The sequence below is a fragment of the Papaver somniferum genome, chromosome 2 (genome assembly GCF_003573695.1).
Source record: "Papaver somniferum cultivar HN1 chromosome 2, ASM357369v1, whole genome shotgun sequence".
Taxonomy (NCBI): Eukaryota; Viridiplantae; Streptophyta; class Magnoliopsida; order Ranunculales; family Papaveraceae; genus Papaver; species Papaver somniferum.
In genome coordinates, this window is record NC_039359.1 from 139,560,295 (window position 1) to 139,581,414 (window position 21,120).

General features: G+C 36.0%; 1 pseudogene; it reads right to left on the minus strand.

Moving 5' to 3' along the window:
- Window positions 1-469: 469 nt before the first annotated feature.
- On the minus strand, window positions 470-21,120 carry LOC113352072 (annotated as a pseudogene).

Below are 21,120 nucleotides of genomic sequence, written 5' to 3' on the forward strand. Positions count from 1 at the left end.
TGCATCAGCTTGACAGGGTCCACCCCCACAGGTCAATTATTTGAAATGAGCTCGATCTTGACAATATCAATTTTAAGCATACTCCTGTTCAAAATTGCTAATAGGGGTACCGGTTTTCCTAGGAGTGTACCATTTCCCCAAGCAAACTGGTACCCCTGTTAGTAGTCATGTTCTTTTCTTGAAGCAGAATGGACTTAAGTTTTTCTCATAGTGGAACTACATTTCTGATAAGAAGTGATGCAAGCAGTTATTCTAGCCCCAACGTGCTCTGCAGTAAAGGGTTTTGCTATGTGTTGGGCACTCGGGTGAAGTACCAAAAATAACATTAGAAAATTGTACTAACATTTGTTCTATTATTGAAATCCCGGTACCAAGAAGACTTTTCACATAAAAGATCTGAATGATCTTAATTCACCAAGCTACACAACCAATAAAAACACGAAAGCAAAACAGCAAACAAACATGACCATTAGGACTGATTGTCTTGGTCCAGGAATGGGTAGTCAGTATAACCAACAATTGGATCAGGTGTGTAAAAAGTGTTCCTGTCATACTTGTTTAGTAGTGCATCAATGGCAAAACGTTTTGGCAAATCTGGGTTAGCTAGAAACAAACGACCATATGCAACTGTAAGGGGTTGCATCGCTTTGTTACCATCTTCTCTCTTATAACCTCCGGCAGAAATGAAAGTCCCGTTAAAAGCTTTCCTTGTTGGTAAGGTACTGTAAGGGGTTTCATAGATATTATCAACCTTGACCATCCTTAGATCTATCACATGGAGGTACAAGATTCCGTATTTGCTTAATGATTCAGCCATGTAAAGGCTTAGAGCTTCAGGGTTTGAATCTCCCGCTTCCATGTAATCGGCAAAGGGAGAGATTCTTATTCCAACTTTGTCAGCTCCAATCTCTTCAACTACAGCTTTGACAATGTTTAGTGCAAAGCGACATCGCTTCTCCAAGGTTCCACCATACTCATCTGTTTTGTCATTAACTTGATCATTCATGAATTGATCGATAAGGTAACCATTTGCGCCATGGATCTCAACTCCGTCAAAACCTACACATTTTCCAATATAACCGAATATATGGTAATAAGTGTATGTGGCGCTAACAAGCAGTTGGAAAACATAACAATAAAAGATACACAAAATTGGTCCATTAACCCAATAACGATAATTTCTGGGTGAAAAAGACATGTAAAATTTGATACTATTTAAATGGACGAGAATGTAAAAATAACCAGGATGTAAACAGTTTCATCCTACCTATTTTCAAATATATTTTTTTTTATTTTTAATTTACATCATGATGCATCCAGTTTCACCCTTGCTATTTTTTAAGTTTATGTCAGGATGAAACCAGATTCATTCTTGCTATTTTTTGGTGTCCATTTCACCCATACTAATTTTTACTCGTCCACTACAACCATGTTTTAAAAATATTGGGGCAATTGACCCAATTTCTCGATAAGATATGCTATTTTCCAACATAAATAACAGAATAAAAGAAAGGGGGATTTTGTGTTTCCCCCTTAAAAAAGATACATAATTTGCATTACCCCCTTTTCAAATCACTAATAGGTAAAACCCCCTCTAAATTAACTTTTCTGTCATCACCTAGTTAAGTAAGCACGTGCAGTGCATGCGTGTGTTATAATAAAATATTAAATATGAGAGACCCCAAAATACCCTGTAGTGAACTCTGTTCTTAATTTGGTTTTCTTCTTCATCTAATTTCTATGTAATAAGAACTCGAATTTATGGTCAAAAATCCAAGTAGAGAAGGTGTCGTCCATATTGAAGATTAAATGTGGTTGATTGAGAGCTATTTTAAAGTTCTAAAGGATAAGAACCATTGGGTTTGATTTGGGTTTGAATTTGGCAGCAAGGGTATCAAATTTGTGGGGGTTTTGTTTGGATCTGGGTTTGAATTTGGCACCACCTTCCACCAACATCACAAACACGTTGTGTGCGTGCAACTGGTAACCATGAAATAACCCATCTCTTGTTAGATTAGCTTTTCCTCACCCTGCAAATTTGGATTAGAGAAACCCATTGTCTTAAATCTTCTCAGACACCCAAAACATTCATAAATAACAGTCATTTTATCTATATAAATCAACGTGATCAACCCATTATACAGACCCAAGTTCTTATCAAAACTGCCATTACTCATCAAAAGAAGTCAATGACATCAAGAAATTTTCAATCCTTGTTTCTCTGCTTAATAACTTGACCAACTCCTCTAACAGATCGATATGTTTAATGTAATTGCTAGAATTACAAAATAGTATATGTATTGTGTTGTTCTCTAATGGTGGCGATGTATTAGATATATGAGCACTGAGGAGGAGAAATGGAGAAGAATGAGGGATAATAACGATGAGTCCCATTCAATTGATTTTTGTTCTGCCTTTAATCTGTGCGCGACACGTTTTGGAGGGCATACATGTCTAATCGGGAAAAATTACACACATGCATGTCACATGTGCCAACTTAACTAGGTGATGACGGAAAAGTTAACGTAGAGGGGGTTTCACCTATTAATGATTTAAAAAGGGGTAATGCAAATTATGTATCTTTTTTTGAGGAGGATACAATAAATCCCCCTAAAAGAAATTTACCAGCTTCAATTGCGTTCCTTGCAGCACGTCTAAAATCATCGATTATTTATGGGATCTCATCAGTGCTCAATCGACGAAGAGCTGTCCAATCCACTCCGTAGAGGCCAGGTGTACATCCCTTGTCAGTACAAGAGATTGGAGCTGTAGTTGCAGGAAATCCTACACTACACCCCTCATATGATCTCACTATTAATCAACTCATTTTTAGGTTTACACTCTTAATTTTATTTATCAATATCTGAATGTTCTTACAAGAAAAGATAAAGAAATCAAGAACGATCTCTGCTCTAGACTTTCTCTCTCCTATTTACTTGTTTCTTACCCAAAAAAGATCTCTTCCTTTCTTTAAAACTCGAATGACTATTTATAAAGAAATACATAGTGGATGACAGCTAATCTGTCCTTTATTTTCGGGTATGGTCTGCGACATTCTCGCAACCATACAAATGTTAATTTCGCAGAACTATCATATCTTTCTCAGGATCTTTGCCGACGTCATTTATTTTATCATTTCTGAAATTGTTCTGCGACGCTGTTGTGCTGTGTCATTGATAATTTTGCTGAAACATTGTCATTGCGAGATTCTGATCCTACATCTTGCCTCTTCTCATATCCTCTCTGCAAAGTAGAGAATGATATGAGAAATGCCGCAGCTGCTCATCTTTTCATATTCTGCATTTATCACACGTATTCTTTCTTCCATTTATTTCTCGACACGTCTTTTGTAACCGTTACTTTTTAACCGATTATATCTTTCCGTATTAATCGTGTTTATTTTCTCGAGGAGAAACTCTCTCTATATATATTCCTTTTCACTCTCTTCTTCTTTCTTTTTATCTTCTCTGCAACTTCATCGTTCTTCTGCAAGTTCCATTATTGCAACTTTTCTTCTTTCTTCTTCAATCTTTTTAAGGTCTTCTTCATCTTCATACTATTGCTTCTGCAAATCTTCATAGTTTATAATTTTCGTCAAAACAATCTCCCTGTTATTATCTTTCATGGATTCATCAAGGTTAGTTTTCTTTTTTCTTCTTTATGAGTTTTGCTGAAATTGATCTTGTTTATTGGCTTATTTGATGTTGTTTATGTGACTCCCATACTCTTGTTATTTCAGCAAAAACGCTTCCAACACCAAATTTACAGTTCAGAGCCCTAACATTCCCAAGTCGCAACATAAGGTTGTTGCGGATAAAAGAAAGTCTACGAATGAGAAGGTAGTAAGAAACACTATGCTTTTATAATAACAATATTGTTGCCTCTGTTTCTTATCTGGATTGTAATTCGCAGGGTGATAAAGATGTTAATAAACCTTCCAAGAAATCTCGCCACCTTAAAACTGTTCTTACTTCTGTTCCCTTCCATTTACTCATCTCTTCTAAATCTTCTGCGACATCTTCGCAAGATAAACCTTTATCTCCAATTCCCGAAAAAGCTGCCTCAGACTTCATTTCTTCAGCTGATCTCTCAATGATTGAAACTCATCTTGTTGATCCTGCCGTGAATGAAACCTCTTCTCTTCCCATTGAGAATGTTTCTCAACTTTCTATCTCCACCAGTTCTCTACCTAAGTCTCTTCCTCTTTCGAAAGAAACCGTGGAAGGGATAGAAATTGCCTTCAAAGTTTTATCTGAAGTTCTGGATGATGTCAAGAAGTATTATATTGATCCTATCAAGTCTAATATTTTCGAAATTCTGAGCAAGCATTTGGGTTCTGACAGAGCTGCTTCGCAGACAGCTTTGGAAAAAGAATGTAATGCTTTTCGTCTCGAAAATCAGAAACTTCAGAATGTTTTACTGGATCGTGACAATCTTCGCAAGAAAAATGATGAATTGAGAGGTATGATTTTCTTATCTGTGTCTTTAATTTACCTTTTTAATGGTTTGGTCCTGCCCATATTTAATTATCCTTGAAATCCATCTTTCACATGTTAAGCTTTAAACCAGAAACGAATAATGGAGAGATATCAATTTGAATCTGCTGTTGAAGAAGCCCGTGTTGATAAAAAAATCTTGATGGATCAACCAATTAGATAACCTCTATTCATATTCTATTGATCATATAAATAATCTTACCAATGAAAATACCCAATTAGTTCAAAGACAAGATTTATTAACTAATGAAGTATCTCATCTTTCTTATTCTTTAACTAAAACTAATTTAGGGATGAAAACTTTATCAGATGAGAATAAAACCTTGTCCTAAGAGAAGAGAACTTATTTAAACAAGATGGTGATATCTTCGCAACAACTTAGTATTCTTCAAAAAGTATGTGATGACCGAGAGCAATCTCTTCGCTCTTTGAGAAATGAACTGAAAGAAGTAACAGAGTCATCTATCGCTGAAAGAGATACACTCATTCAAGGTAGAATAACTTTAAGTGTAAAGGCGAATCAGCTTAAAGAACAATATTCCAAATTAGAAGAATCTTATTCTTCTCTTGCGAAGAAAAATGCCTTTCTTATTTTTAAAGAGAAAAATCTTCAGTCTCGACTTAAAGGTTTAGTTGGAGATAAATTTGATGACGCAATGGACTGTTGGGAGAATAGTTGTCTGTCCTTGATTCAACACCTTATTTCACAAAAGGAAGGTAGTCATAATAGTTTGATTGCCTTAATTATCTTTTCTTTGTCATATCTCTCTGAATTCCTTATCTTAATAAAATTTTGTATTTTATCTTTCGCAGAGTCTAAGAAGAATCTTCATTCTTCCATTTCTGTTTTGGAGGCTAAATATGCCAAAATTCGCAAAGAAAATGCGTTGCTCGTCTCTACCCTTACTGGTTCTCGCGAACGAGCATAAAGAAGACTTGATTATCTTGCTTATTTTAAGGATATTCAAGATAGGAATCATCCGAGGGCACTTCTTCGCCAAGTTCATCTTCGGGATGAATTCCTTGTAAATGACATTTTATTGTCCAACTCTCTTCCTCCTACATCAATTGATCCTTTATAAGTAGATGATGATGAAGTTCCTCGTCCTGCTGATAGTGATTATGATTACGAAAGCGGTGCAGAGGATAATTTCTTAGAAGATGAAGAAGAGGTTCCTTCTAAAAAAGCATCTGCTGGTGTTAATCAGAATGAGAAAGAAATTTCTCATGAAGAAGTAATTGCTGGATAATCAAGATGCTAGTCAAGGCGAAGATCAAACCGAAATGAAGGAGAGGCTTGCGAGAATATTGGCGAAGAATTTCTGTTATCTCCTGCTACTGAATTAATACTGAAGCTTGAGCTTCTTATTTAGCTTTGTCTTCTTGAACTGTCTTATTTTTATCACTTTTGCGAGTTACATTTTTCAACCAACTTTGGAGTCAACTTTTCCTTTTAATATTTTGTTGATGAGAAAGATAATGCTTCTTGTGTATTGATTCCCATACTTGCCTCTCATTATCTTTCTTGCAAAAAATAATCTGTTACGAATACTTATAAATATTTTGTTTGATCATATGGTCTTATTTTGCCTTCCTAATTAAAGGTCTTATTATGCCACCTCTTGTCATTGCGAAAATCGCAGGACGTCCTTGCACTTTCATGCAAAACCCATTGATCTTGCCTTAACTTTTTCTTTTGTATTATGGCCTCTTCAGGAATGTTGCGACAATATGACAGGCCTAAATATTCTTGCGAAAATAAAGTCCATGACATTGCCGTCTTGCGACGAAATCGCAGGACGTCTTCGCACTTTCATGCGAAAACCAATTGATCTCGTCTTATCCTTTTATTTTGTATTATTGCCTCTTCAGGATTGTTGCACAAATATGACAAGCCTTAATATCCTTGCGAATAAAAATCCTCATGACATTTGCGTCTTAAGACACTTATCAGCTCCCTAATGGAGGGTGCCGCCCTTATCTCCCCCTTGTTGCCCCTTCAAGGAGGCGTACTTCTACCATACAAGGTTATCTCCTCCTATCCAGTCTTAACAAGAACTAGTTGTTTTCGCATCCTCTTACCCCTTTTACCTATAGGGCTTATGGTTACGAGACTGCACCCTAAGTGGGGTTTTCTTCAGGCCGAGTGCAGTATAAACCAAGACTTGTCAAAAATGGAAAGGTACGCTTCAAACGTCCCTGGCACTCTTGACTCAACTGTGTACCTCGGATCCTTGATCATACCTGCACTCCTTGGGAGAGTCCTTATTACCTTAGTCGCCCAACCCAAGTCATCACCTAGTTAAGTAAGCACGTGTAGTGCATACGTGTGTTATAATAAAATATTAAATATGAGAGACCCTAAAATACCCTGTAATGAACTCTCTTCTTAGTTTGGTTTTCTTCTTCATCTAATTTCTCTGTAATAAGAACTCGAATTTATGGTCAAAAATCCAAGTAGAGAAGGTGTCGTCCATATTGAAGATTAAAGGTGGATGATTGAGAACTATTTTAAAGTTTTAAAGGATAAGAACCATTGGGTTTTATTTGGGTTTGAATTTGGCAGCAAGGGTATCAAATTTGTGGGGGTTTTGTTTGGATCTGGTTTTGAATTTGGCACCACCTTCCAACAACATCACAAACACGTTGTGTGCGTGCAACTGGTAACCATGAAATAACCCATCTCTTGTTAGATTAGCTTTTCCTCACCCTGCAAATTTGGATTAGAGAAACCCATTGTCTTAAATCTTCTCAGACACCCAAAACATTCATAAATAACAGTCATTTTATCTATATAAATCAACGTGATCAACCCATTATACAGACCCAAGTTCTTATCAAAACTGCCATTACTCATCAAAAGAAGTCAATGACATCAAGCAATTTTCAATCCTTGTTTCTCTGCTTAATAACTTGACCAACTCCTCTAACATATCGATATGTTTAATGTAATTGATAGAATTACAAAATAGTATATGTATTGTGTTGTTCTCTAATGGCGGCGATGTATTAGATATATGAGCACTGAGGAGGAGAAATGGAGAAGAAGGAGGGATAATAACGATGAGTCCCGTTCAATTGATTTTTGTTCTGCCTTTAATCTGTGCGCAACACGTTTTGGAGGGCATACATGTCTAATCGGGGAAAATTACACACGTGCATGTCACATGTGCCAACTTAACTAGGTGATGACGGAAAAGTTAATGTAGAGGGGGTTTCACCTATTACTGATTTAAAAAGGGGTAATGCAAATTATGTATCTTTTTTGAGGGGGAAACACAAAATCCCCCTAAAAGAAATTTACCAGCTTCAATTGCGTTCCTTGCAGCACGTCTAAAATCATCGATTATTTGTGGGATCTCATCAGTGTTCAATCGACGAAGAGTTGTCCAATCAACTCCGTAGAGGCCAGGTGTACATCCTCTCTACTATTTACTTGTTTCTTACCCAAAAAAGATCTCCTCCTTTCTTTAAAACTCGAATGACTATTTATAAAGAACACTATAGTGGATGACAGCTAATCTGTCCTTTATTTCGGGTATGGTCTGCGACATTCTCGCAACCATACAAATGTTAATTTCGCAAATTCTCTAATTTTCGCAGAACTATCATATCTTTCTCATGATCTTTGCCGACGTCATTTATTTTATCATTTCTGAAATTGTTCTGCGACGCTGTTGTGCTGTGTCATTGATAATTTCGCTGAAACATTGTCATTGCGAGATTCTGATCCTACATCTTGCCTCTTCTCATATCTTCTGCGAAGTAGAGAATGATGTGAGAAATGCCGCACTGTTCTCTTTCATATTCTGCATTTATCACACGTATTCTTTCTTCCATTTATTTCTCGACACGTCTTTTGTAACCGTTTTTTAACCGCTTATATCTTTCCGTATTAATCGTGTTTATTTCTCGAGGAGAAATTCCCTCTATATATTCCTTTCACTCTCTTTTCTTTCTTTTTATTTTCTCTGCAACTTCATCGTTCTTCTGCAAATTCCATTATTGCAACTTTTCTTCTTCTTTCTTCTTCAATCTTTTTAAGTTCTTCTTCATTTTCACATAGTTTATAATTTTCTTCGAAACAATCTCCCTGCTATTATATTTCATGGATTCATCAAGGTTAGTTGCTTTTTTCTTCTTTATGAGTTTTGCTGAAATTGATCTTGTTTATTGCCTTATTTGATGTTGTTTATGTGATTCCCATACTCTTGTTATTTCAGCAAAAGCGCTTCCAACACCAAATTTACAGTTCAGAACCCAAACATTCCCAAGTCGCAACATAAGGTTGTTGCGCATAAAAGAAAGTCTACGAATGAGAAGGTAGTAAGAAACACTATCCTTTTATAATAACAATATTGTTGCCTCTGTTTCTTATCTATATTGTAATTTGCAGGGTGATAAATATGTTAATAAACCTTCCAAGAAATCTCGCCACCTTAAAACTGTTCCAACTTCTGTTCCCTTCCACTTACTCATTCTTCTAAATCTCTGCGACATCTTCGCAAGATAAACCTTTATCTCCAATTCGCGAAAAAGCTGCCTCAGACTTCATTTCTTCAGCTGACCTTTCAATGATTGAAACCCTTGTTGATCCTCTGTGAATGAAACCTCTTCTCTTCCCATTGAGAATGTTTCTCAACCTTCTATCTCACCAGTTCTCTACCTAAGTCTCTCCTCTTTCGAAAGAAACCGTGGAAGGGATAGATATTGCTTCAAAGTTTTATCTGAAGTCTGGATGATGTCAAGAAGTCTTCTATTGATCCTATCAAGTCTAATTTTGCGAAATTCTGAGCAAGCATTTGGGTTCTGACAGAGCTGCTTCGCAGACAGCTTTGGAAAAAGAATGTAATGCTCTTCGTCTCGAAAATCAGAAGCTTCAGAATGTTTTTGGATCGTGACAATCTTCGCAAGAAGAATGATGAATTGAGAGGTATGATTTTCTTATCTGTGTCTTTAATTTGCCTTTTTAATGGTTTTATCCTTCCCATATTTAATTATCCTTGAAATCCCTCTTTCGCATGTTAAGCTTTAAACCAGAAACGAATAATGGAGAGATATCAATTTGAATCTGCTGTTGAAGAAGCCCGTGTTGATAAAGAAATCTTGATGGATCAATATAACCAATTAGATAACCTCTATTCATATTCTCTTGATCATATAAATAATCTTACCAATGAAAATACCCAATTAGTTCAAAGACAAGATTTATTAAGTAATGAAGTATCTCGTCTTTCTTATTCTTTAACTAAAGCTAATTTAGGGATGGAAACTTTATCAGATGAGAATAAAACCTTATCAAGAGAGAACTTATTTAAACAAGATGGCGATATCTTCGCAACAACTTAGTATTCTTCAAAAAGTATGTGATGACCAAGATCAATCTCTTCGCTCTTTGAGAAATGAACTTAAAGAAGTAAAAGAGTCATCTATCGTTGAAAGAGATACACTCATTCAAGGTAGAATAGCTTTAAGTGTAAAGGCGAATCAGCTTAAAGAACAATATTCCAAATTAGAAGAATCTTATTCTTCTCTTGTGAAGAAAAATGCCTTTCTTATTCCTAAAGAGAAAAATCTTCAGTCTCGACTTAAAGGTTTAGTTGGAGATAAATTTGATGACGCAATGGACCGTTGGGAGAATAGTTGTCTGTCCTTGATTCAACACCTTATTTCGCAAAAGGAAGGTAGTCATAATAGTTTGACTGCCTTAATTATCTTTTCTTTGTCATATCTCTCTGAATTCCTTATCTTAATGAAATTTTGTATTCTATCTTTCGCAGAGTCTGAGAAGAATCTTCATTCTTCCATTTCTGTTTTGGAGGCTAAATATGCCAAAATTCGCAAAGAAAATGCATTGCTCGTCTCTACCCTTACTGGTTCTCGCGACCGAGCAGAAAGAAGACTTGATTATCTTGCTTATTTTAAGGATATTCAAGATAGGAATCATCAGAGCACTTCTTCGCCAAGTTCATCTCCGGGCTGAAGTCCTTGTAAATGACATTTTATTGTCCAACTCTCTTCCTCCTACATCAATTGATCCTTTAGAAGTAGATGATGATGAAGTTCCTCGTCCTGCTGATAGTGATTATGATTACGAAAGCGGTGCAGAGGATAATTTCTTGGAAGATGAAGAAGAGGTTCCTTCTAAAGAAGCATCTGCTGGTGTTAATCAATGAGAAAGAAATTTCTCCTGAAGAAGTAATTGCTGGCGATAATCAAGATGCTAGTCAAGGCGAAGATCAAAACCGAAATGAAGGAGAGGCTTGCGAGAATATTGGCGAAGAATTTTGTTATCTCCTGCTACTGAATTAATACTGAAGCTTGAGCTTCTTATCTAGCTTTCTTCTTGAACTGTCTTATTTTTATCACTTTTGCGAGTTACATTTTTCAACCAACTTTGGAGTCAACTTTTCCTTTTAATATTTTGTTGATGAGAAAGATAATGCTTCTTGTGTATTGATTCCCATACTTGCCTCTCATTATCTTTCTTGCAAAAAATAATCTGTTACGAATACTTATAAATATTTGTTTTATCATATGGTCTTATTTTGCCTTCCTAATTAAAGGTCTTATTATGCCACCTCTTGTCATTGCGACAAAATCGCAGGACGTCCTTGCACTTTCATGCAAAAACCCATTGATCTTGCCTTAACTTTTTCTTTTGTATTATGGCCTCTTCAGGAATGTTGCGACAATATGACAGGCCTAAATATTCTTGCGAAAATAAAGCCCCATGACATTGCCGTCTTGCGACGAAATCGCAGGACGTCTTCGCACTTTCATGCGAAAACCCATTGATCTCGTCTTATCTTTTCTTTTGTATTATTGCCTCTTCAGGATTGTTGCACAAATATGACAAGCCTTAATATCCTTGCGAATAAAAAGCCTCATGACATTTGCATCTTAAGACACTTATTATCTCCCTAATGGAGGGTGCCGCCCTTATCTCCCCCTGGTTTCCCCTTCAAGGAGGCGTACTTCTACCATACAAGGTTAGCTCCTCCCATCCAGTCTTAACAACAACCAGTTGTTTTCGCAGCCTCTTATCCCTTTTACCTATAGGGCTTATGGTTACGAGACTGCACCCTAAGTGGGGTTTTCTTCAGGCCGAGTGCAGTATAAGCCAAGACTTGTCAAGAATGGCAAGGTACGCTTCAAACGTCCCTGGCACTCTTGACTCAACCGTGTACCTCGGCGCCTTGATCATATCTGCACTCCTTGGGAGAGTCCTTATTACCTTAGTCGCCCAACCCAAGTCATATGCTTAAGCTGAGAATCCAAGGTGCCTCTCCCGGATGGGCTTTATTGACCCCAAATCTCCATGACTCAGGTTCCGGTGGCGGTGTAGCCTTTCCCTGAGCCATGCAACAGGTACCCCCTAATATGACGTACTTTAGGTCTTACATTTGCCTCTTGCGAAATTTTATTCGCGAACTAGGGTGTACGCCATAAAGGTTCGCCCCTTTCTTTTATGTCATTGTTCTGTGATTATCTCTGTGAAAATTTCGCACATCATGATCTTGTTTTAATATGAGTAATCTTGCAATTATTCTTTCAGAATCCATAACCTCTCAAAGCTTCTTACGGATAATATCTTTTTAAGTACAACCTGTTCCATGATCTGTCTAATCTATGACCAACATCTCTTCCTTCTGGATCCATTAATCTATAAGCTCCTGTTCCAACTATCTCCTTTATGATGTAAGGTCCATCCCACTTTTTCGCTAATTTTCCTCCATTTTCTCGCTGATATATTGGTGTTACTCGCAGAACTAAATCTCCTGGTTGAAATTCGCGTATTTTGACACGTTTATTATACTCTCGGGATAATCTTCGCTGATAATTATCCATATGTTGTAAATATTTTTCTCTTCTTTCTTCTAATTCATCAAGTTTATTTAAAATCAAGCCCGTACTAAGATTTTTCTCCCAAGCTTCTCTTTTTGTTGTCGGAATAACAACTTCTGTTGGTAACACCGCTTCAACTCCGTATGTTAAACAAAAAGGTGACATTCCAGTAGCTTCTCTTCTAGTTGTGTTATAAGCCCATACTGCATTATGTACTTGTTCGCACCATGCTCTGTGATGTCCTTCCAATTTTTTCTTTAATATATCTGCAATTATTTTGTTTGTTGCTTCTACTTGCCCATTAGCTTGTGGATACAAAGGAGTAGATTTTCCACATTTTATCTTGAATGCATTAAGTAACATTTCTATATTTTGTCCTTCAAATTGTTTCCCATTATCAGATACCAACTGTGCAAGAATTCCGAATCTGCAAATGATATTTTCGAATATGAATGTAAAGATATATTTATCGCGAATATGTTTTACTTCCTTTACTTCTCTCCATTTTGTGAAATAATCTGTTGCGACTATTAAATATCTTCTTTGTCCAGATCCTGGTAAAAATGGCCCCACAATATCTAAGCCCCACTTTCCAAAAGGCCACACACTGGTTGAAGATGACAATAATGCTCCAGGTGCATGTATTTTTTTTATGCCGCTGACAATCTTCGCAACGTCTTGATATTTGTTTTGCATCTTCATGCATATACGGCCAGTAATAACCTTGCATTTTGCTCTATGTGACAAAGATCTTCCTCCACTATGATTTCCAGCATCCCCACTATGTAACATTTTTAGCACCTTTTCTCCTTCCTCATGTGTCAAACATCTGAGTGATGGTCTATTAAAGGATTTTCGGTATAGCAACCCATCTCTTAATTCATAATTCGTTGCACGGCTTTTTAAATTGTGTGTTTCCAATCTATTTATTGGTGTTTCTCCTTTCGCCAAATATGCATGAAGTTCCATTCTCCAGTCTGCGATATTTTTCATTTGTTCTTCTTCTTCATTGTCTATTATCATCATGTCCACGTCTTCTTCTTCTTTATTGATTGATGGTGACAGAAGTGTTTGTATTTTTATGTATCTCACAGTTGGGTTTGTCATCATGCTTGAGATAAAAGCAAAAGCGTCTGCGAGTCTGTTATCCTTTCTTGAAATGTGCCTCCATTTTATTTTTGGGATTTTCGCTGACAATTCTTCAACCAGCTTCTTGTATTTCTTCAAGGATGGTTCATTTGTAGTAAACTCTCCCTTTATTTGGCGAATAACTAGCTGCGAATCACTAGTGATCCTGGCATTTTCTAGTTTCATTTCTATTGCGAATTTTAAGGCATGTATCACAACTTCATATTTTGTTTCATTATTAGTGGATGCAAATTCCAATCTCAATGAAAAAGCCATTTTTATTCCTTCTGGCGAAATTAAGACAATTCCAACTCCATTTCCTTCTCCATTTGATGATCCATCTACCAATATCTCCCTTCTATTTGGTTTTGTTAATAAGTCTTTTGGATCTCCATGTTCTTTTTTTACATCCATCATTTCTTCTACTGCTTCATCTTCTTCTAAAGGAAATGCTGCCAAGAAATCTGCAACAACTTGTGATTTTGGTGAAGACGAAATTTCATATTTAATATCAAAATGGCCTACTTGTGTATTCCATCTCTCCACTCTTCCTGATCTTTTAGAATTCTTCATCACTGATTCAATTGGTACTTTTGTTAATACCTTTATCTTGTGTGCTTGAAAGTATATGCGGAGCTTAAATGATGCATAAACTAATGCTAAGATTAACTTTTCAATCTTTGAATAATTCTTCTCAGCAGCATTAAAAGTTTTGCTAATGTAATAAATGGGTTTCTCCACTCCTGCGTCTACTCGCAATAACAAAACACTTAATGCATGCGACGTCGTCGCAAGATAGATCAATAATTCATCTCCTGATTCTGGTTTTTGTAAAATAGTTGTATTCATAAGATGTTATTTGATTCCTTGAAAAGATTTTTCACATTCATCAGTCCATTTAAATTTCGCACCCTTCTTGAGTATATCGAAAAAATATTTGCATTTGTCTGATGATCGCGAAATGAATCTCCCCAGCGAAGGTAGAGTCTCATTTAACTTTTGTACATCTTTTATTGTTGCTGGTGTTGGCATGTCACGAACTGCTTGCACTTTTTCTGGATCAACCTGCATTCCTTCTTTTGATACAACGTAGCCTAAAAAATTTCCCGATGCAACTTCTCAGGATTTAATTTAATGTTATACTGCCGCATTTGTTCAAAAATCTCCCTCAGGTCTTGTACATGGTCTTTAGCTTCTTTACTCTTTACTAACATGTCATCCACGTATACTTCTAATGTTTTGTGTATCCATTTTGCGAACACCTTCTCTACCATTCTTTGGTATGTCGCTCCCGCGTTTCGCAAACCAAATGGCATTTTCGTGTAACAATATAAACCTCTTGGGGCAAAGAAAGCAGTATTTTCTTAATCTTCTTCAGTGAGAGGGATTTGGTTGTATCCTTTGTACCCATCTAAAGATGATACCCTATCATTTCCCGTTGCGGATTCCACCATTTGAGGAATATCTGGTAACGAAAAACTATATTTGGGGCAAGCTTTGTTTAAATCAGTGAAATCTATGCAAATCCTGATTCCTTTGTTTTTCTTTGGAACAATGACCATATTCGCTATCCATTCTGGTTATTTAGCTTCTCTTATGATTCCCGCCTCAAGCATTTTCTGTAGTTCTTCTTCTATTTGGGAATGGTAAGTTGTTGCAATTTTTCTTATTCTCTGTTTAAATGGTCTCACATTTTTGTTAATCTCCAACTTGTGACATGCAATTGATGGATCTATTCCCGGTATCTCATCCATGTTTCCTGCGAAAACATCTTTATATTCTCGCAACAAGTTAACAGTTCTTCTTTCTTCTTCCATATCCATTTTGGTTCCAATTCTCAATATTAGAGGTTCTTCTATAGTCCCAACGTTTATTTCTTTTGTTGGTTCTGCGGCAGTGTAAGTGGGTTTAGGTTCTCCCATTGGTGTTGGTTCTTTTATTATTTTCATAGGTCCTTCCCCTTCTTCCGAAATTTCGCTGGGTATTCCTTTGCCTTCTTTTGCCCTTATCATATATACTCTAAATTCTTCTTCTTTCTTTGCTTCCTTTGCCAACTTTCTGCGAAATTGTTTCTTTTTTGCTTGTCCTTCATAATGCTTTACTTCAATCTGATGACATAATTTCGCATTGTCAACATCTCCTCTGATTTCACCTATTCCATTTGGGGAATTTGATACATTGATGCAACGTTGATACCACAACTTTTATCGCATGTATCCATGGTCTTCCTAATAACATATTATATGGCGATTCCATATCCATCACGCACAACGTTACATGTGTTTCGATTTCTCCAAGTGTAATTCGTACCACTATCTCTCCTTTAGGTTTTGTAATGGATTTTCCAAAGCCGTGAACAAAATATGTTGAACTGGACATTTCTTCATCTTTAAATCCCATTCCCCGGAATGCGTGATAAAATATTATATCCACTGAACTTCATGTATCGATTAAAGTTCTGTTCAATATCCATTCTCCTGTGGATTTTGTCGTTGTCTCCTTTTTTCGCGTAATAGGCACTGTGATAACCAACAGAGATGTGTGGTTCAAATTTTCTTTTGGTATTTCTGCCGCCATGAATGTTATTTTTTGCTTTTCCCAATCTTTCAAGGGTGATGTATTTTCTACCGCCATAACTTTCCTTCCTTCAAAATTTCGTTTATGTATTCTTCCTTTGATGTTTTCATGGAATTCATTAATCATCGTTTTTGTTATCATATTACACTCAAATATTTTGTCATCTTCATTAATTCTATTCATCTTTCTTCTAACTGATTCACTGATTTATTTAATCACTTTCTTGATTTGAATATTCTCAACAACAATCTTTAACTTTCGATCTTCAATTTCCCTGTTTCTAGCGCCATTATGTAGTTGCAGGAAATCCTACACTACACCCCTCATATGATCTCACTATTAATCAACTCATTTTTAGGTCTACACTCTTAATTTTATTTATCAATATCTGAATGTTCTTACAAGAAAAGATAAAGAAATCAAGAACGATCTCTGCTCTAGACTTCCTCTCTACTATTTACTTGTTTCTTACCCAAAAAAGATCTCCTCCTTTCTTTAAAACTCGAATGACTATTTATAAAGAAATACATAGTGGATGACAGCTAATCTGTCCTTTATTTTCGGGTATGGTCTGCGACATTCTCGCAACCTTACAAATGTTAATTTCGCAAACTCTCTAATTTTCGCAGAACTATCATATCTTTCTCGTGATCTTTGCTGACGTCATTTATTTTATCATTTCTGAAATTGTTCTTCGACGCTGTTGTGCTGTGTCATTGATAATTTTGCTGAAACATTGTCATTGCGAGATTCTGATCCTACAAGAGCTATTCCATTAGGCTGGAAATCTGAACGGAGAAGATAAGAAAATGGTTCAGCGCTAACAGTGGGAAAAATTGAACTTATTATGAGAAAAGAACTACCAAATTTTGTTATTGATTATTATGCACAAATTTCAGAGTAACCAGATTAAGAAAGAGTTAAGATGGTACGATGAGTGGATACTCGGCCTACATGCCAAATCTGGCAAAAAGAACTTGCCACCCTTGTCGTGAACAGATTGCACAATCGGTTTCCATACTTCGACATGCTCTTTTGTCCAAATTCATGGTGTCTCCGCATACCTTCAAAAATGAAAGAAATATACAGTAAACCCAACTACCCCTGATCAAGGACTGATTTTGCTCTCGCCATGTCCGGCCATGCACGGAAAGTCATGATCATCCATTGGGTCAAGATCAAACATTCACAGTTAAAGTAAAGCACTAACACGAAAATCGAGAAATTCACATCTAAAATGATGAACAACAAAGTAAACGTACCCTTGAGCTGTTTCAGAAACTCCGGTGGCTTCTGTAATTAGAAGACCTCCATCAGTGGTTCGTCGTGAGTAGTACAAGATTGCATGTGGTTGAGGGACATTTCCGTAAGACCTTTGTCTAGTCAATGGTGCCAAAACAACCCTACCAAGTACCAAAACGTATAAAAATGAGATGGATGTCTTTCAACTGAAGAAGAAATTAAAATATGATAAAGAGTTGCAAACCTATGAGAGAGTTTGAAATTGCCCATTTTGTAAGGTTTGGCATTGCCTCCATTTTTCTTCTCTTTTAAGAATTTAAATCTTTCTTTCTTTCTTTCTTTCTTTCTTCTGATTTTGTTTTCTCTTGAATTGAATGTTTGAAATTGTGTGTGTGCGCTCTATTTATAGTCCAGCCAAATGGTTTTCACAGTCGTACCACCATACCTTGTGACAAAACTAGCTCTACTTTTAGGCTTTTAGCCCATAACTTTAGATCTTATTACGGAATTACCTGAGTGCATGCGTCAGTGGTGATCATACTCCACCAGCGAATCTTAGAGAATTATATCCTTTTATGAAACTACTAGGTATCCCCGGGGCCTTATGGGCCCGGCTCAACCTCTCATTTTAGTGTACATATTTTAGGCATACGCATCAAGCCAATATTTACGACTGCAAAACATAAAACATAAAGAGAGAAAATAGTATATTAAAATTATCTATGATTGTTATCTTTATATTTGGAATTATTTTTATACTGCATTTTCATTATATGTTCAAAGTAAAACGAAATACAAAAAACGAAAGTTATAACCGAACTAAATAGCTTTAGTGTTGTTTTTATCATTTGGAAAATGAGAATTTGAGATAAAAATCAAACTTGCAGTATGTCGGTTGTATAATGACTTCTCAGAGGAATTATTATTAGCAAACACCTATTCAAATACATCAACAGACCAAACCCGCAATCAGTATTTCTTTGCATAATGTTAAATTGGTGTAATATGAGGACTCATATGAGAAAAAAAAATCAAATGAACAACTTGCTTAGTGCCTTGGGCGCCGGCTCAACCTTTCATTAGTTTCATGCATGATGGTATTTTTACAGTGGTTGTAGAAGTGGTAAGAAATTGGTTCGTTAAGACTTGTGAAGGTTGTGATTTTAGATGTAAATTTTAAGAATAAAGAAAATAAAGCAAATAAAAGTTGATGTAAAGATTAAATTAGAGAAACCGGGGTTCAGGATTTCACCATTCACCAATATTCATGTGATTCAATGTTAATTTTTATCATGCAATTCTAGAAAATATTACTCCAATTTAAAAGAACTTGTGACTCTAATCATTGCCTTAACTAGATTTTCAAAACATTAATTGTTAATCGCAAGCATGAAGTATCAAAAGTCCTAAACTAAGCATACTTCATCAAGAGAAAACACAACTAATTAATAAAAATCATTTACTCAATTTTCATTCGGTGCAAATAATCATAAAAGAATTGCGTAAATAATTTTAAATAAATTTTACCACATAATTATTGGAAGAATGGCTTCCTCCATCGCCCCGAAGGTTGGGTTTAGCTCCTCATATTATTCACTCGCTCAAAATATTGGTTCATAGCTCAAAAGTGTATAAAAAGAGGTGAAAAGAGCTAATACAGAGATTCGCAACAGTTATAAGTGTTGCAATTACACCATTACAGAGAACGATAAAGATGAAATGTCGTTTTTACTGTGGCAAAAAAGTCTGCCTACAATGTGTCGCTGATACTGTAGCATGAACGACAATTTTTGGTGGGTCGTTGTTCTTCGTGTTCTTCACAACACCAGTAAAAAAACTCGTCTCTGCAACTCTGATTTCACGCCTCTGTGATGCTCTAAACTCCGCCCAAACTCTCCATAACCCCTCTATGCTACCCCATAGCCTTATTTATACTCAACAGGTCTAAGAATAACTCCTCATTACTCCACGAAATCTCCCATTATACGGCAGTGAAGAAAAATGTTCTCGGGAATATTTTCTTCCCTGATTTTTCTTCTCATGCGTCCGTTTTATCTCAGCACACTCCTTACACGCTAAATACAACTCCAAGACGGAATAAAACTCGTGCACACATGGAATATTCACGTAATCATTTTAACAGAACCCCATGAAACTCTCATGCTCTGTTTTCTCCAATCCACGTAACCATCCCACTTTTCTCGATTCCAAATCATATACCATCCCTTTTTAGTCGAAACAGGGTATATCCAATCCACATATCCCATTGAATCCGGCCAAAGCTTATTGAAATTTAATGCTGAAAATCTGACCAAATATCCCATGAATATCACACTCCCTGTCTTGCTTCGAATGGATTATCCAGCCAATTTTATTTGTATCCAAAGCCCATACCATGCCTGTTTCACTCATAGGAACAAACCCAATTAATCTGAGCCATTGAGTCTCACTCTTTCACGCCCAAAAATCCGCCTTTGTTGCTGCCATTTTTCCCGCCAAAAATCAGTTTTGAAAGGTAGAAGATGGTTAGCCCTTATCCAAAATATGGGCGCCTTTAACAGCTGGGGCGCATGGGGGTGCCCTTACCCAAAATGAGGGTGCCTTTAACACTTTTTTTGGGGTGCCTTTAGTAATTTTCTCCGGGGGTCCAAATAGCACTTTTCGAGCAACTTTTTCCGCACAAATGTATTTCTCCAAAAACACCTATCCAAACACAAAAACACCATAATTACTACAAAATCGAGCACTAACAATACAGAACATTGAGGACAATTCAGACACAAAAATGTGTTTATCAATGCATCATTCAGACTTAGGTATTCAGTATAAGATTTTTAGCTTGGTATGTTCCATCAATATACTTTAAAATAGATGCTTATGTTATCCATGTATTCATGTACCCATGTTGATATAATATGTTTATGTTATTTAGGTATCACCATTAATGATTACCTAAGTTTGTTCAATTTTATTTGTTAATTCTAGTTTAATTAGATGATGACTAATTGCTCATTGATTAAATGTAAATATCACCCGAGGAAGTTAATGGCAATCAAACTATAATGTGACTTATGGGGATGATATTTGGCGTTTTTATCTAACAAATTAGAACATGGAAGTGGGGTCCGAATATATATGGAATTGTTTAACCAAAGTTTAATTATTTACTTGAAACGAACAAATGAGCAATTCTAGTTTTTTCTTTAATAATTTAATCTAAAGAACAAAGTTTCTAAGAATTTAAAAGAAATAGATATGTGTTTGATCAATACGTGAATTTCAATCTTTTTTTTTTTGGTGAATTCTACTATTCTTGAATACAATAGTTGTATAGTAGTTGTACAGTAGAACCTCCATATATTGATACTCCATATATTAATAACCTGTACATATTAATAATTGTATGAATTCCCAAGAATATTAATGTAGAGAGGTTCTACTGTATTCTTTCTCGAGTTCATATTTTATATATGCCAGTTCTATATTTTCGTTTAGGATATTGTTTGGAACTGGCGTAGACTTGTGTTTCAGTTTTTATTTTAACTTATCCAGATTTTCATAGGCCGATGTAGTTGTGAATTTCTTATTGGAACACACCTCCCAAGGATATACCGATGCATGCTTTTTATTTACACGCCGTCTGTATAACTTGATCTCTAAGAAATGCAATCATATCCTTGTCGAATTCCTTCGATGATGCTTCCCCATCTTCAATGAACTCTTTATTTTTCAAATAAGCCTCAAGCAAATTACTATCACGTGATAGTAGGATGCCAATGTCGCAACGATACTTATCATCATACTTAACATGATCAAAATCATGCAACAT